Genomic DNA, 17,291 nt, shown 5'->3' with positions numbered 1-17,291 from the left:
TCCCTCCATCTCCAATCCCTCAGTCTCTCTCTCCCTCCATCTCCAATCCCTCAGTGCCTCTCCCTCCATCTCCAATCCCTCAGTCTCTCTCCCTCCATCTCCAATCCCTCAGCGTCTCTCCCTCCATCTCCAATCCCTCAGTGTCTCTCCCTCATCTCCAATCCCTCAGTCTCTCTCCCTCCATTTCCCATCCCTCAGTGTCTCTCCCTCCATCTCCAATCCCTCAGTCTCTCTCCCTCCATCTCCAATCCCTCAGTCTCTCTCCCTCCATCTCCAATCCCTCAGTGTCTCTCCCTCCATCTCCAATCCCTCAGTCTCTCTCCCTCCATCTCCAATCCATCAGTGTCTCTCCCTCCATCTCCAATCCCTCAGTCTCTCTCTCCCTCCATCTCCAATCCCTCAGTCTCTCTCCCTGCATCTCCAATCCCTCAGCGTCTCTCCCTCCATCTCCAATCCCTCAGTATCTCTCCCTCCATCTCCAATCCCTCAGACTCTCTCTCTCTACCTCCAATCCCTCAGTGTCTCTCCCTCCATCTCCAATCCCTCAGAGTCTCTCCCTACATATCCAATCCCTCAGTCTCTCTCCCTCCATCTCCACTTCCTCAGTGTCTCTCCCTCCATCTCCAATCCCTCAGTCTCTCTCCCTCCCTCTCAAATCCCTCAGTCTCTCTCTCCCTCCATCTGCAATTCCTCAGTGCCTCTCCCTCAATCTCCAATCCCTCAGTCTCTCCCTCCATCTCCAATCCCTCAGTGTCTCTCCCTCCATCTCCAATCCCTCAGTCTCTCTCCCTCCATCTCCAATCCCTCAGTATCTCTCCCTCCATCTCCAATCCCTCAGTCTCTCTCCCTCCATCTCCAATCCCTCAGTGTGTCTCCCTCCATCTCCAATCCCTCAGTGTCTATTACTCCATGTCCAATCACTCAGTCTCTCTCCCTCCATCTCCAATCCCTCAGTGCCTCTCCCTCCATCTCCTATCCCTCAGTGTCTCTCCCTCCATCTCCAGTCCCTCAGTCTCTCTCCCTCCATCTCCAATCCCTCAGTGCCTCTCCCTCCATCTCCAATCCCTCAGTCTCTCTCCCTCCATCTCCAATCCCTCAGTGTCTCTCCCTCCATCTCCAATCCCTCAGTGTCTCTCCCTCCATCTCCAGTCCCTCAGTGTCTCTCCCTCCCTCTCCAATTCCTCAGTGTCTCTCCCTCCATCTCCAATCCCTCAGACTCTCTTCCTCCCTCTCCAATCCCTCAGTCTCTCACTCCATCCATCTCCAATCCCTCAGTGTCTCTCCCTCAATCTCCAATCACTCAGTCTCTCCCTCCATCTCCAATCCCTCAGTGTCTCTCCCTCCATCTGCAATCCCTCAGTGTCTCTCCCTCACTCTCCAATCCCTCCGTATATCTCCCTCCATCTCCAATCCCTCAGGCTCTCTCCCTCCATCTCCAATCCCTCAGTCTCTCTCCCTCCAGCTCCAATCGCTCAGTGTCTCTCCCTCCATCTCCAATCTCTCAGTCTCTCTCCCTCCATCTCCAACCCCTCAGTCTGTCTCTCTCCATCTCCAATCCCTCAGTCTCCCTCTATCTCCAATCCCTCAGTCTCTCTCCCGCCATCTCCAATCCCTCAGTGCCTCTCTCTGCATCTCCAATCACTCAGTCTCTCTTCCTCCATCTCCAATCCCTCAGTGTCTCTCACTCCATCTCCAATCCCTTAGTGTGTCTCCCTCCATCTCCAGTCCCTCAGTGTCTCTCCCTCCATCTCCAATTCCTCAGTGTCTCTCCCTCCATCTCCAATCCCTCAGTCTCTCTCCCTCCATCTCCAATCCCTCAGTCTCTCCCTCTATCTCCAATCCCTCAGTCTCTCTCCCTCCTTCTCCAATCCCTCAGTCTCTCTCCCTCAATCTCAAATGCCTCAGTGTCTCTCCCTCCATCTCCAATCCCTCAGTATCTCTCCCTCCATCTCCAATCCCTCAGTCTCTCTCTCCCTCCATCTCCAATCCCTCAGTGCCTCTCCCTCCATCTCCAATTCCTCAGTGTCTCTCCCTCCATCTCCAATCCCTCATTCTCTCTCCCTCCATCTCCAATCCCTCAGCGTCTCTCCCTCAATCTCCAATCCCTCAGTCTCTCCCTCCATCTCCAATCCCTCAGTCTCTCTCCCTCCATCTCCAATCACTCAGTGTCTCTCCCTCCATCTCCAATCCCTCAGTCTCTCTCCCTCCATCTCCAATCCCTCAGTCCCTCTCCCTCCATCTCCAATCCCTCAGTCTCTCTCCCTCCGTCTCCAATCCCTCAGTGTCTCTCCCTCCATCTCCAATCCCTCAGTGCCTCTCCCTCCATCTCCAATCCCTCAGTCTCTCTCCCTCCATCTCCAATCCCTCAGTGTCTCTCCCTCCATCTCCAATTCCTCAGTGTCTCTCCCTCCATCTCCAATCCCTCAGTCTCTCTCCCTCCATCTCCAATCCCTCAGTGTCTCTCCCTCAATCTCCAACCCCTCAGTCTCTCCCTCCATCTCCAATCCCTCAGTCTCTCTCCCTCCATCTCCAATCACTCAGTGTCTCTCCCTCCATCTCCAATCCCTCAGTCTCTCTCCCTCCATCTCCAATCCCTCAGTCCCTCTCCCTCCATCTCCAATCCCTCAGTCTCTCTTCCTTCATCTCCAATCCCTCAGTGTCTCTCCCTCCATCTCCAATCCCTCAGTGCCTCTCCCTCCATCTCCAATCCCTCAGTCTCTCTCCCTCCATCCCCAGTCCCTCAGTGTCTCTCCCTCCATCTCCAATTCCTCAGTGTCTCTCCCTCCATCTCCAATCCCTCAGTCTCTCTCCCTCCATCTCCAATCCCTCAATGTCTCTCCCTCAATCTCCAATCCCTCAGTCTCTCCCTCCATCTCCAATCCCTCAGTCTCTCTCCCTCCATCTCCAATCACTCAGTGTCTCTCCCTCCATCTCCAATCCCTCAGTCTCTCTCCCTCCATCTCCAATCCCTCAGTCCCTCTCCCTCCATCTCCATTCCCTCAGTCTCTCTCCCTCCATCTCCAATCCCTCAGTGTCTCTCCCTCCATCTCCAATCCCTCAGTGCCTCTCCCTCCATCTCCAATCCCTCAGTCTCTCTCCCTCCATCTCCAAACCCTCAATGTCTCTCCCCCCATCTCCAATCCCTCAGTGTCTCTCCCTCCATCTCGAATCCCTCAGTGTCTCTCCCTCCAGCTCCAATCCCTCAGTCTCTCTCCTCCATCTCCAATTCCTCAGTGTCTCTCCCTCCATCTCCAATCCCTCAGTCTCTCTCCCTCTATCTGCAATCCCTCAGCCTCTCTCCCTCCATCTCCAATCCCTCAGTCTCTCTCCCTCCATCTCCAATCCCTCAGTGTCTCTTCCTCCATCTCCAATCCCTCAGTCTCTCTCCCTCTATCTCCAATCCCTCAGTGTCTCTCCCTCCATCTCCAACCCCTCAGCCTCTCTCCCTCCATCTCCAATCCCTCAGTCTCTCTCCCTCCATCTCCAATCCCTCAGTGTCTCTCCCTCCATCTCCAATCCCTCAGTCTCTCTCCCTCCATCTCCAATCCCTCATTGTCTCTCACTCCATCTCCAATCCCTCAGTCTCTCTCCCTCCATCTCCAATCCCTCAGTCGCTCTCCCTCCATCTCCAATCCCTCAGACTCTCTCCCTCCATCTCCAATCCCTCAGTGTCTCTCCCTCCATCTCCAATCCCTCAGTTTCTCTCCCTCCATCTCCAATCCCTCATTCTCCCTCCCTCCATCTCCAATCCCTCATTGTCTCTCTCCCTCCATCTCCAATCCCTCAGTCTCTCTCCCTCCATCTCCAATCCCTCAGTCTCTCTCCCTCCATCTCCAATCCCTCAGTCTCTCTCCCTCCATCTCCAATCCCTCAGTCTCTCTCCCTCCATTTCCAATCCCTCAGTGTCTTTCCATCCATTTCCAATCCGTCAGTATCTCTCCCTCCATCTCCAGTCCCTCGGTCTCTCTCCCTCCATCTCCAATCCCTCGGTCTCTCTCCCTCCATCTCCAATCCCTCAGTGTCTCGCCCTCCATTTACAATCCCTCAGTCTCTCTCTCCCTCCATCTCCAATCCCTCAGTGTCTCTCCCTCCATCTCCAATCCCTCAGTGTCTCTCCCTCCATCTCCAATCCCTCAGACTCTCTCTCCCTCCATCTCCAATCCCTTAGTGTCTCTCCCTCCATCTCAAATCCCTCAGTCTCTCCCTATATATCCAATCCCACAGTCTCTCTCCCTCCATCTCCAATCCCTCAATGTCTCTCCCTCCATCTCCAATCCCTCAGTCTCTCTCAATCCATCTCCAATCCCTCAGTGCCTCTCCCTCCTTCTCCAATCCCTCAGTCTCTCTCCCTCCATTTCCAATCCCTCAGTGTCACTCCCTCCATCTCCAATCCCTCAGTCTCTCCCTCTATCTCCAATCCCTCAGTCTCTCTCCCTCCTTCTCCAATCCCTCAGTCTCTCTCCCTCAATCTCGAATCCCTCAGTGTCACTCCCTCCATCTCCAATCCCTCAGTCTCTCTCCCTCCATCTCCAATCCCACAGTCTCTCTCTCCCTCCATCTCCAATCCCTCAGTGCCTCTCCCTCCATCTCCAATCCCTCAGTCTCTCTCCCTCCATCTCCAATCCCTCAGCGTCTCTCCCTCCATCTCCAATCCCTCAGTGTCTCTCCCTCATCTCCAATCCCTCAGTCTCTCTCCCTCCATCTCCAATCCCTCAGTGTCTCTCCCTCCATCTCCAATCCCTCAGTCTCTCTCCCTCCATCTCCAATCCCTCAGTCTCTCTCCCTCCATCTCCAATACCTCAGTGTCTCTCCCTCCATCTCCAATCCCTCAGTCTCTCTCCCTCCATCTCCAATCCCTCAGTGTCTCTCCCTCCATCTCCAATCCCTCAGTCTCTCTCTCCCTCCATCTCCAATCCCTCAGTCTCTCTCCCTACATCTCCAATCCCTCAGCGTCTCTCCCTCCATCTCCAATCCCTCAGTGTCTCTCCCTCCATCTCCAATCCCTCAGACTCTCTCTCTCTACCTCCAATCCCTCAGTGTCTCTCCCTCCATCTCCAATCCCTCAGTCTCTCTCCCTCCATCTCCAATCCCTCAGTCTCTCTCCCTCCATCTCCATTTCCTCAGTGTCTCTCCCTCCATCTCCAATCCCTCAGTCTCTCTCCCTCCCTCTCAAATCCCTCAGTCTCTCTCTCCCTCCATCTGCAATCCCTCAGTGCCTCTCCCTCAATCTCCAATCCCTCAGTCTCTCCCTCCATCGCCAATCCCTCAGTGTCTCTCCCTCCATCTCCAATCCCTCAGTCTCTCTCCTCCATCTCCAATCCCTCAGTATCTCTCCCTCCATCTCCAATCCCTCAGTCTCTCTCCCTCCATCTCCAATCCCTCAGTGTCTCTCCCTCCATCTCCAATCCCTCAGTGTCTCTTACTCCATGTCCAATCCCTCAGTCTCTCTCCCTCCATCTCCAATCCCTCAGTGCCTCTCCCTCCATCTCCAATCCCTCAGTGTCTCTCCCTCCATCTCCAATCCCTCAGTCTCTCTCCCTCCATCTCCAATCCCTCAGTGCCTCTCCCTCCATCTCCAATCCCTCAGTCTCTATCCCTCCATCTCCCGTACCTCAGTGTCTCTCCCTCCATCTCCAATCCCTCAGTGTCTCTCCCTCCATCTCCAGTCCCTCAGTGACTATCCCTCCATCTCCAATTCATCAGTGTCTCTCCCTCCATCTCCAATCACTCAGACTCTCTCCCTCCCTCTCCAATCCCTCAGTCTCTCACTCCATCCATCTCCAATCCCTCAGTGTCTCTCCCTCAATCTCCAATCCCTCAGTCTCTCCCTCCATCTCCAATCCCTCAGTGTCTCTCCCTCCATCTGCAATCCCTCAGTGTCTCTCCCTCAATCTCCAATCCCTCCGTATATCTCCCTCCATCTCCAATCCCGCAGACTCTCTCCCTCCATCTCCAATCCCTCAGTCTCTCTCCCTCCAGCTCCAATCGCTCAGAGTCTCTCCCTCCATCTCCAATCCCTCAGTCTCTCTCCCTCCATCTTCAATCCCTCAGTCTGTCTCTCTCCATCTCCAAACCCTCAGTCTCCCTCTATCTCCAATCCCTCAGTCTCTCTCCCTCCATCTCCAATCCCTCAGTGCCTCTCTCTGCATCTCCAATCCCTCAGTCTCTCTCCCTCCATCTCCAATCCCTCAGTGTCTCTCACTCCATCTCCAATCCCTCAGTGTCTCTCCCTCCATCTCCAGTCCCTCAGTGTCTCTCCCTCCATCTCCAATTCCTCAGTGTCTCTCCCTCCATCTCCAATCCCTCAGTCTCTCTCCCTCCATCTCCAATCCCTCAGTGTCTCTCCCTCAATCTCCAATCCCTCAGTCTCTCCCTCCATCTCCAATCCCTCAGTGTCTCTCCCCCATCTCCAATCCCTCAGTGTCTCTCCCTCAATCTCCAATCCCTCAGTCTCTCTCCCTCCATCTCCATACCCTCAGACTCTCTCCCTCCATCTCCAATCCCTCAGTCTCTCTCCCTCCAGCTCCAATCGCAAAGTGTCTCTCCCTCCATCTCCAATCCCTCAGTCTCTCTCCCTCCATCTCAACTCCATCAGTCTCTCTCCCTCCATCTCCAATCCCTCAGTCTCCCTCTATCTCCAATCCCTCAGTGTCTCTCCCTCCATCTCCAATCCCTCACTGTCTCTCCCTCCATCTCCAATCCCTCAGTCTCTCTCCCTCCATCTCCAATTCCTCAGTGTCTCTCCCTCCATCTCCAGTCCCGCTGTGTCTCTCCCTCCATCTCCAATCCCTCAGTGTCTCTCCCTCCATCTCCAATTCCTCAGTCTCTCTCCCTCCATCTCCAATCCCTCAGTCTCTCTCCCTCCATCTCCAATCCCTCAGTCTCTCTCCCTCCATTTCCAATCCCTCAGTGTCTTTCCCTCCATTTCCAATCCGTCAGTATCTCTTCCTCCATCTCCAGTCCCTCGGTCTCTCTCCCTCCATCTCCAATCCCTCGGTCTCTCTCCCTCCATCTCCAATCCCTCAGTGTCTCGCCCTCCATTTACAATCCCTCAGTCTCTCTCTCCCTCCATCTCCAATCCCTCAGTGTCTCTCCCTCCATCTCCAATCCCTCAGAATCTCTCCCTCCATCTCCAATCCCTCAGTGTCTCTCCCTCCATCTCCAATCCCTCAGACTCTCTCTCCCTCCATCTCCAATCCCGCAGTGTCTCTCCCTCCATCTCCAATCCCTCAGTCTCTCCCTATATCTCCAATCCCTCAGTCTCTCTCCCTCCATCTCCAATCCCTCAGTGTCTCTTCCTCCATCTCCAATCCCTCAGTCTCTCTCAATCCATCTCCAATCCCTCAGTGCCTCTCCCTCCATCTCCAATCCCTCAGTCTCTCTCGCTCCATTTCCAATCCCTCAGTGTCACTCCCTCCATCTCCAATCCCTCAGTCTCTCCCTCTATCTCCAATCCCTCAGTCTCTGTCCCTCCTTCTCCAATCCCTCAGTCTCTCTCCCTCAATCTCCAATGCCTCAGTGTCTCTCCCTCCATCTCCAATCCCTCAGTCTCTCTCCCTCCATTTCCAATCCCTCAGTCTCTATCTCCCTCCATCCCCAATCCCTCAGTGCCTCTCCCTCCATCTCCAATCCCTCAGTCTCTCTCCCTACATCTCCAATCCCTCAGCGTCTCTCCCTCCATCTCCAATCCCTCAGTGTCTCTCCCTCATCTCCAATCACTCAGTCTCTCTCCCTCCATCTCCAATCCCTCAGTGTCTCTCCCTCCATCTCCAATCCCTCAGTCTCTCTCCCTCCATCTCCAATCCCTCAGTCACTCTCCCTCCATCTCCAATCCCTCAGTGTCTCTCCCTCCATCTCCAATCCCTCAGTGTCTCTCCCTCCATCTCCAATCCCTCAGTCTCTCTCTCCCTCCATCTCCAATCCCTCAGTCTCTCTCCCTACATCTCCAATCCCTCAGCGTCTCTCCCTCCATCTCCAAACCCTCAGTGTCTCTCCCTCTATCTCCAATCCCTCAGACTCTCTCTCTCTACCTCCAATCCCTGTGTCTCTCTCTCCATCTCCAATCCCTCAGTCTCTCTCCCTCCATCTCCAATCCCTCAGTCTCTCTCCCTCCATCTCCATTTCCTCAGTGTCTCTCCCTCCATCTCCAATCCCTCAGTCTCTCTCCCTCCCTCTCAAATCCCTCAGTCTCTCTCTCCCTCCATTTGCAATCCCTCAGTGCCCCTCCCTCAATCTCCAATCCCTCAGTCTCTCCCTCCATCTGCAATCCCTCAGTGTCTCTCCCTCCATCTCCAATCCCTCAGTCTCTCTCCCTCCATCTCCAATCCCTCAGTAGCTCTCCCTCCATCTCCAATCCCTCAGTCTCTCTCCCTCCATCTCCAATCCCTCAGTGTCTCTCCCTCCATCTCCAATCCCTCAGTGTCTCTTACTCCATGTCCAATCCCTCAGTCTCTCTTCCTCCATCTCCAATCCCTCAGTGCCTCTCCCTCCATCTCCAATCCCTCAGTGTCTCTCCCTCCATCTCCAATCCCTCAGTCTCTCTCCCTCCATCTCCAATCCCTCAGTGCCTCTCCCTCCATCTCCAATCCCTCAGTCTCTCTCCCTCCATCTCCAACCCCTCAGTGTCTCTCCCTCCATCTCCAATCCCTCAGTGTCTCTCCCTCCATCTCCAGTCCCTCAGTGTCTCTCCCTCCATCTCCAATTCCTCAGTGTCTCTCCCTCCATCTCCAATCCCTCAGAATCTCTCCCTCCCTCTCCAATCCCTCAGTCTCTCACTCCAGCCATCTCCAATCCCTCAGTGTCTCTCCCTCAATCTCCAATCCCTCAGTCTCTCCCTCCATCTCCAATCCCTCAGTGCCTCTCCCTCCATCTGCAATCCCTCAGTGTCTCTCCCTCAATCTCCAATCCCTCCGTATATCTCCCTCCATCTCCAATTCCTCAGACTCTCTCCCTCCATCTCCAATCCCCCAGTCTCTCTCCCTCCAGCTCCAATCGCTCAGTGTGTATCCCTCCATCTCCAATCCCTGAGTCTCTCTCCCTCCATCTCCAATCCCTCAGTCTGTCTCTCTCCATCTCCAATCCCTCAGTCTCCCTCTATCTCCAATCCCTCAGTCTCTCTCCCTGCATCTCCAATCCATCAGTGCCTCTCTCTGCATCTCCAATCCCTCAGTCTCTCTCCCTCCATCTCCAATCCCTCAGTGTCTCTCACTCCATCTCCAATCCCTCAGTGTCTCTCCCTCCATCTCCAGTCATTCAGTGTCTCTCCCTCCATCTCCAATTCCTCAGTGTCTCTCCCTCCATCTCCAATCCCTCAGTCTCTCTCCCTCCATCTCCAATCCCTCAGTGTCTCTCCCTCAATCTCCAATCCCTCAGTCTCTCCCTCCATCTCCAATCCCTCAGTGTCTCTCCCCCCATCTTCAATCCCTCAGTGTCTCTCCCTCAATCTCCAATCCCTCAGTCTCTCTCCCTCCATCTCCAATCCCACAAACTCTCTCCCTCCATCTCCAATCCCTCAGTCTCTTCCCTCCAGCTCCAATCGCTAAGTGTCTCTCACTCCATCTCCAATCCCTCAGTCTCTCTCCCTCCATCTCAAATCACTCAGTCTCTCTCCCTCCATCTCCAATCCCTCAGTCTCCCTCTATCTCCAATCCCTCAGTGTCTCTCCCTCCATCTCCAATCCCTCACTGTCTCTCCCTCCATCTCCAATCCCTCAGTCTCTCTCCCTCCATCTCCAATTCCTCAGTGTCTCTCCCTCCATCTCCAGTCCCGCTGTATCTCTCCCTCCATCTCCAATCCCTCAGTGTCTCTCCCTCCATCTCCAATTACTCAGTCTCTCTCCCTCCATCTCCAATCCCTCAGTCTCTCTCCCTCCATCTCCAATCCCTCAGTCTCTCTCTCCCTCCATCTCCAATCCCTCAGTGTCTCTCTCCCTCTATCTCCAATCACTCAGTGTCTCTCTCCCTCCATCTCCAATCCCTCAGTGTCTCTCCCTCCATCTCCAATCCCTCAGTGTCTCTCCCTCCATCTCCAATCCCTCAGTCTCTCTCCCTCCATCTCCAATCCCTCAGTCTCTCTCCCTCCATTTCCAATCCCTCAGAGTCTCTCCCTCCATCTCCAATCCCTCAGTGTCTCTCCCTCCATCTCCAATCCCTCAGTCTCTCTCCCTCCATCTCCAATCCCTCAGTGCCTCTCCCTCCATCTCCAATCCCTCAGTCTCTCTCCCTCCATCTTCAATCCCTCAGTGTCTCTCCCTCCATCTCCAATCACTCAGTGTCTCTCCCTCCATCTCCAGTCCCTCAGTGTCTCTCCCTCCATCTCCAATTCCTCAGTGTCTCTCCGCCATCTCCAATCCCTCAGTCTCTCTCACTCCCTCTCCAATCCCTCAGTCTCTCTCTCCCTCCATCTCCAAACCCTCAGTGTCTCACCCTCAATCTCCAATCCCTCAGTGTCTCCCTCCATCTCCAATCCCTCAGTGTCTCTCCCTCCATCTCCAATCCCTCAGTGTCTCTCCCTCCATCTCCAATCCCTCAGTCTCTCTCCCTCCATCTCCAATCCCTCAGACTCTCTCCCTCCATCTCCAATCTCTCAGTCTCTCTCCCTCCAGCTCCAATCGCTCAGTGTCTCTCCCTCCATCTCCAATCCTTCAGTCTCTCTCCCTCCATCTCCAATCCCTCAGTCTCTCTCCCTCCATCTCCAATCCCTCAGTGTCCCTCTATCTCCAGTCCCTCAGTGTCTCTCCCTCCATCTCCAATCCCTCAGTGGCTCTCCCTCCATCTCCAATCCCTCAGTCTCTCTCCCTCCATCTCCAATTCCTCAGTGTCTCTCCCTCCATCTCCAATCCCTTTGTGTCTCTCCCTCCATCTCCAATCCCTCAGTGTCTCTCCCTCCATCTCCAATTCCTCAGTCTCTCCCCCTCCATCTCCAATCCCTCAGTCTCTTTCCCTCCATCTCCATTCCCTCAGTCTCTCTCTCCCTCCATCTCCAATCCCTCAGTGTCTCTCTCCCTCTATCTCCAATCACTGAGTGTCTCTCTCCCTCCATCTCCAATCCCTCAGTGTCTCTCCCTCCATCTCCAATCACTCAGTGTCTCTCCCTCCATCTCCAATCCCTCAGTCCCTCTCCCTCCATCTCCAATCCCTCAGACTCTCTCTCCCTCCATCTCCAATCCCTCAGTGTCTCTCCCTCCATCTCCAGTCCCTCAGTCTCTCTCTCCCTCCATCTCCAATCCCTCAGTGTCTCTCCCTCCATCTCCAATCCCTCAGTCTCTCTCCCTCCATCTCCAATCCCTCAGCCTCTCTCTCCCTCCATCTCCAATCCCTCAGTGTCTCTCCCTCCATCTCCAATCCCTCAGTGTCTCTCCCTCCATCTCCAATCCCTCAGTGCCTCTCCCTCCATCTCCAATCCCTCAGTCTCTCTCCCTCCATCTCCAACCCCTCAGTGTCTCTCCCTCCATCTCCAATCCCTCAGTGTCTCTCCCTCCATCTCCAGTCCCTCAGTGTCTCTCCCTCCATCTCCAATTCCTCAGTGTCTCTCCCTCCATCTCCAATCCCTCAGAATCTCTCCCTCCCTCTCCAATCCCTCAGTCTCTCACTCCAGCCATCTCCAATCCCTCAGTGTCTCTCCCTCAATCTCCAATCCCTCAGTCTCTCCCTCCATCTCCAATCCCTCAGTGCCTCTCCCTCCATCTGCAATCCCTCAGTGTCTCTCCCTCAATCTCCAATCCCTCCGTATATCTCCCTCCATCTCCAATCCCTCAGACTCTCTCCCTCCATCTCCAATCCCCCAGTCTCTCTCCCTCCAGCTCCAATCGCTCAGTGTGTATCCCTCCATCTCCAATCCCTGAGTCTCTCTCCCTCCATCTCCAATCCCTCAGTCTGTCTCTCTCCATCTCCAATCCCTCAGTCTCCCTCTATCTCCAATCCCTCAGTCTCTCTCCCTGCATCTCCAATCCATCAGTGCCTCTCTCTGCATCTCCAATCCCTCAGTCTCTCTCCCTCCATCTCCAATCCTTCAGTGTCTCTCACTCCATCTCCAATCCCTCAGTGTCTCTCCCTCCATCTCCAGTCATTCAGTGTCTCTCCCTCCATCTCCAATTCCTCAGTGTCTCTCCCTCCATCTCCAATCCCTCAGTCTCTCTCCCTCCATCTCCAATCCCTCAGTGTCTCTCCCTCAATCTCCAATCCCTCATGTCTCTCCCTCCATCTCCAATCCCTCAGTGTCTCTCCCCCCATCTTCAATCCCTCAGTGCCTCTCCCTCAATCTCCAATCCCTCAGTCTCTCTCCCTCCATCTCCAATCCCTCAGACTCTCTCCCTCCATCTCCAATCCCTCAGTCTCTTCCCTCCAGCTCCAATCGCTAAGTGTCTCTCCCTCCATCTCCAATCCCTCAGTCTCTCTCCCTCCATCTCAAATCACTCAGTCTCTCTCCCTCCATCTCCAATCCCTCAGTCTCCCTCTATCTCCAATCCCTCAGTGTCTCTCCCTCCATCTCCAATCCCTCACTGTCTCTCCCTCCATCTCCAATCCCTCAGTCTCTCTCCCTCCATCTCCAATTCCTCAGTGTCTCTCCCTCCATCTCCAGTCCCGCTGTATCTCTCCCTCCATCTCCAATCCCTCAGTGTCTCTCCCTCCATCTCCAATTCCTCAGTCTCTCTCTCTCCATCTCCAATCCCTCAGTCTCTCTCCCTCCATCTCCAATCCCTCAGTCTCTCTCTCCCTCCATCTCCAATCCCTCAGTGTCTCTCTCCCTCTATCTCCAATCACTCAGTGTCTCTCTCCCTCCATCTCCAATCCCTCAGTGTCTCTCCCTCCATCTCCAATCCCTCAGTGTCTCTCCCTCCATCTCCAATCCCTCAGTCTCTCTCCCTCCATCTCCAATCCCTCAGTCTCTCTCCCTCCATTTCCAATCCCTCAGAGTCTCTCCCTCCATCTCCAATCCCTCAGTGTCTCTCCCTCCATCTCCAATCCCTCAGTCTCTCTCCCTCCATCTCCAATCCCTCAGTGCCTCTCCCTCCATCTCCAATCCCTCAGTCTCTCTCCCTCAATCTCCAATCCCTCAGTCTCTCCCTCCATCTCCAATCCCTCAGTGTCTCTCCCCCCATCTTCAATCCCTCAGTGTCTCTCCCTCAATCTCCAATCCCTCAGTCTCTCTCCCTCCATCTCCAATCCCTCAGACTCTCTCCCTCCATCTCCAATCCCTCAGTCTCTTCCCTCCAGCTCCAATCGCTAAGTGTCTCTCCCTCCATCTCCAATCCCTCAGTCTCTCTCCCTCCATCTCAAATCACTCAGTCTCTCTCCCTCCATCTCCAATCCCTCAGTCTCCCTCTATCTCCAATCCCTCAGTGTCTCTCCCTCCATCTCCAATCCCTCACTGTCTCTCCCTCCATCTCCAATCCCTCAGTCTCTCTCCCTCCATCTCCAATTCCTCAGTGTCTCTCCCTCCATCTCCAGTCCCGCTGTATCTCTCCCTCCATCTCCAATCCCTCAGTGTCTCTCCCTCCATCTCCAATTCCTCAGTCTCTCTCCCTCCATCTCCAATCCCTCAGTCTCTCTCCCTCCATCTCCAATCCCTCAGTCTCTCTCTCCCTCCATCTCCAATCCCTCAGTGTCTCTCTCCCTCTATCTCCAATCACTCAGTGTCTCTCTCCCTCCATCTCCAATCCCTCAGTGTCTCTCCCTCCATCTCCAATCCCTCAGTAGCTCTCCCTCCATCTCCAATCCCTCAGTCTCTCTCCCTCCATCTCCAATCCCTCAGTGTCTCTCCCTCCATCTCCAATCCCTCAGTGTCTCTTACTCCATGTCCAATCCCTCAGTAGCTCTCCCTCCATCTCCAATCCCTCAGTCTCTCTCCCTCCATCTCCAATCCCTCAGTGTCTCTCCCTCCATCTCCAATCCCTCAGTGTCTCTTACTCCATGTCCAATCCCTCAGTCTCTCTTCCTCCATCTCCAATCCCTCAGTGCCTCTCCCTCCATCTCCAATCCCTCAGTGTCTCTCCCTCCATCTCCAATCCCTCAGTCTCTCTCCCTCCATCTCCAATCCCTCAGTGCCTCTCCCTCCATCTCCAATCCCTCAGTCTCTCTCCCTCCATCTCCAACCCCTCAGTGTCTCTCCCTCCATCTCCAATCCCTCAGTGTCTCTCCCTCCATCTCCAGTCCCTCAGTGTCTCTCCCTCCATCTCCAATTCCTCAGTGTCTCTCCCTCCACCTCCAATCCCTCAGTGTCTCTCGCTCCATCTAAAATCCCTCAGTCTCTCTCTCCCTCTATCTCCAATCCCTCAGTGTCTCTCCCTCCATTTCCAGTCCCTCAGTCTCTCTCCCTCCATCTCCAATCCCTCATTGACTCTCCCTCCATCTCCAATCCCTCAGTGTCTCTCCCTCCATCTCCAATCCCTCAGTAGCTCTCCCTCCATCTCCAATCCCTCAGTCTCTCTCCCTCCATCTCCAATCCCTCAGTGTCTCTCCCTCCATCTCCAATCCCTCAGTGTCTCTTACTCCATGTCCAATCCCTCAGTAGCTCTCCCTCCATCTCCAATCCCTCAGTCTCTCTCCCTCCATCTCCAATCCCTCAGTGTCTCTCCCTCCATCTCCAATCCCTCAGTGTCTCTTACTCCATGTCCAATCCCTCAGTCTCTCTTCCTCCATCTCCAATCCCTCAGTGCCTCTCCCTCCATCTCCAATCCCTCAGTGTCTCTCCCTCCATCTCCAATCCCTCAGTCTCTCTCCCTCCATCTCCAATCCCTCAGTGCCTCTCCCTCCATCTCCAATCCCTCAGTCTCTCTCCCTCCATCTCCAACCCCTCAGTGTCTCTCCCTCCATCTCCAATCCCTCAGTGTCTCTCCCTCCATCTCCAGTCCCTCAGTGTCTCTCCCTCCATCTCCAATTCCTCAGTGTCTCTCCCTCCATCTCCAATCCCTCAGAATCTCTCCCTCCCTCTCCAATCCCTCAGTCTCTCACTCCAGCCATCTCCAATCCCTCAGTGTCTCTCCCTCAATCTCCAATCCCTCAGTCTCTCCCTCCATCTCCAATCCCTCAGTGCCTCTCCCTCCATCTGCAATCCCTCAGTGTCTCTCCCTCAATCTCCAATCCCTCCGTATATCTCCCTCCATCTCCAATTCCTCAGACTCTCTCCCTCCATCTCCAATCCCCCAGTCTCTCTCCCTCCAGCTCCAATCGCTCAGTGTGTATCCCTCCATCTCCAATCCCTGAGTCTCTCTCCCTCCATCTCCAATCCCTCAGTCTGTCTCTCTCCATCTCCAATCCCTCAGTCTCCCTCTATCTCCAATCCCTCAGTCTCTCTCCCTGCATCTCCAATCCATCAGTGCCTCTCTCTGCATCTCCAATCCCTCAGTCTCTCTCCCTCCATCTCCAATCCCTCAGTGTCTCTCACTCCATCTCCAATCCCTCAGTGTCTCTCCCTCCATCTCCAGTCATTCAGTGTCTCTCCCTCCATCTCCAATTCCTCAGTGTCTCTCCCTCCATCTCCAATCCCTCAGTCTCTCTCCCTCCATCTCCAATCCCTCAGTGTCTCTCCCTCAATCTCCAATCCCTCAGTCTCTCCCTCCATCTCCAATCCCTCAGTGTCTCTCCCCCCATCTTCAATCCCTCAGTGTCTCTCCCTCAATCTCCAATCCCTCAGTCTCTCTCCCTCCATCTCCAATCCCACAAACTCTCTCCCTCCATCTCCAATCCCTCAGTCTCTTCCCTCCAGCTCCAATCGCTAAGTGTCTCTCACTCCATCTCCAATCCCTCAGTCTCTCTCCCTCCATCTCAAATCACTCAGTCTCTCTCCCTCCATCTCCAATCCCTCAGTCTCCCTCTATCTCCAATCCCTCAGTGTCTCTCCCTCCATCTCCAATCCCTCACTGTCTCTCCCTCCATCTCCAATCCCTCAGTCTCTCTCCCTCCATCTCCAATTCCTCAGTGTCTCTCCCTCCATCTCCAGTCCCGCTGTATCTCTCCCTCCATCTCCAATCCCTCAGTGTCTCTCCCTCCATCTCCAATTACTCAGTCTCTCTCCCTCCATCTCCAATCCCTCAGTCTCTCTCCCTCCATCTCCAATCCCTCAGTCTCTCTCTCCCTCCATCTCCAATCCCTCAGTGTCTCTCTCCCTCTATCTCCAATCACTCAGTGTCTCTCTCCCTCCATCTCCAATCCCTCAGTGTCTCTCCCTCCATCTCCAATCCCTCAGTGTCTCTCCCTCCATCTCCAATCCCTCAGTCTCTCTCCCTCCATCTCCAATCCCTCAGTCTCTCTCCCTCCATTTCCAATCCCTCAGAGTCTCTCCCTCCATCTCCAATCCCTCAGTGTCTCTCCCTCCATCTCCAATCCCTCAGTCTCTCTCCCTCCATCTCCAATCCCTCAGTGCCTCTCCCTCCATCTCCAATCCCTCAGTCTCTCTCCCTCCATCTTCAATCCCTCAGTGTCTCTCCCTCCATCTCCAATCACTCAGTGTCTCTCCCTCCATCTCCAGTCCCTCAGTGTCTCTCCCTCCATCTCCAATTCCTCAGTGTCTCTCCGCCATCTCCAATCCCTCAGTCTCTCTCACTCCCTCTCCAATCCCTCAGTCTCTCTCTCCCTCCATCTCCAAACCCTCAGTGTCTCACCCTCAATCTCCAATCCCTCAGTGTCTCCCTCCATCTCCAATCCCTCAGTGTCTCTCCCTCCATCTCCAATCCCTCAGTGTCTCTCCCTCCATCTCCAATCCCTCAGTCTCTCTCCCTCCATCTCCAATCCCTCAGACTCTCTCCCTCCATCTCCAATCTCTCAGTCTCTCTCCCTCCAGCTCCAATCGCTCAGTGTCTCTCCCTCCATCTCCAATCCTTCAGTCTCTCTCCCTCCATCTCCAATCCCTCAGTCTCTCTCCCTCCATCTCCAATCCCTCAGTGTCCCTCTATCTCCAGTCCCTCAGTGTCTCTCCCTCCATCTCCAATCCCTCAGTGGCTCTCCCTCCATCTCCAATCCCTCAGTCTCTCTCCCTCCATCTCCAATTCCTCAGTGTCTCTCCCTCCATCTCCAATCCCTTTGTGTCTCTCCCTCCATCTCCAATCCCTCAGTGTCTCTCCCTCCATCTCCAATTCCTCAGTCTCTCCCCCTCCATCTCCAATCCCTCAGTCTCTTTCCCTCCATCTCCATTCCCTCAGTCTCTCTCTCCCTCCATCTCCAATCCCTCAGTGTCTCTCTCCCTCTATCTCCAATCACTGAGTGTCTCTCTCCCTCCATCTCCAATCCCTCAGTGTCTCTCCCTCCATCTCCAATCACTCAGTGTCTCTCCCTCCATCTCCAATCCCTCAGTCC

General features: G+C 54.3%; 1 protein-coding gene across 1 annotated transcript in view; it reads left to right on the top strand.

Moving 5' to 3' along the window:
- The window catches only part of LOC147082183 (RING finger protein 112-like), a 531,383-nt gene that overhangs the window by 294,387 nt on the left and 219,705 nt on the right, over positions 1–17,291 (top strand). The window lies entirely within an intron of this gene.

This window comes from Somniosus microcephalus, unplaced genomic scaffold, assembly GCF_052327205.1.
Source record: "Somniosus microcephalus isolate GS21.2 unplaced genomic scaffold, FLI_Smic_1.0 scaffold153, whole genome shotgun sequence".
Classification (NCBI taxonomy): Eukaryota; Metazoa; Chordata; class Chondrichthyes; order Squaliformes; family Somniosidae; genus Somniosus; species Somniosus microcephalus.
This window is presented reverse-complemented; position numbering and strand designations above follow the sequence as displayed.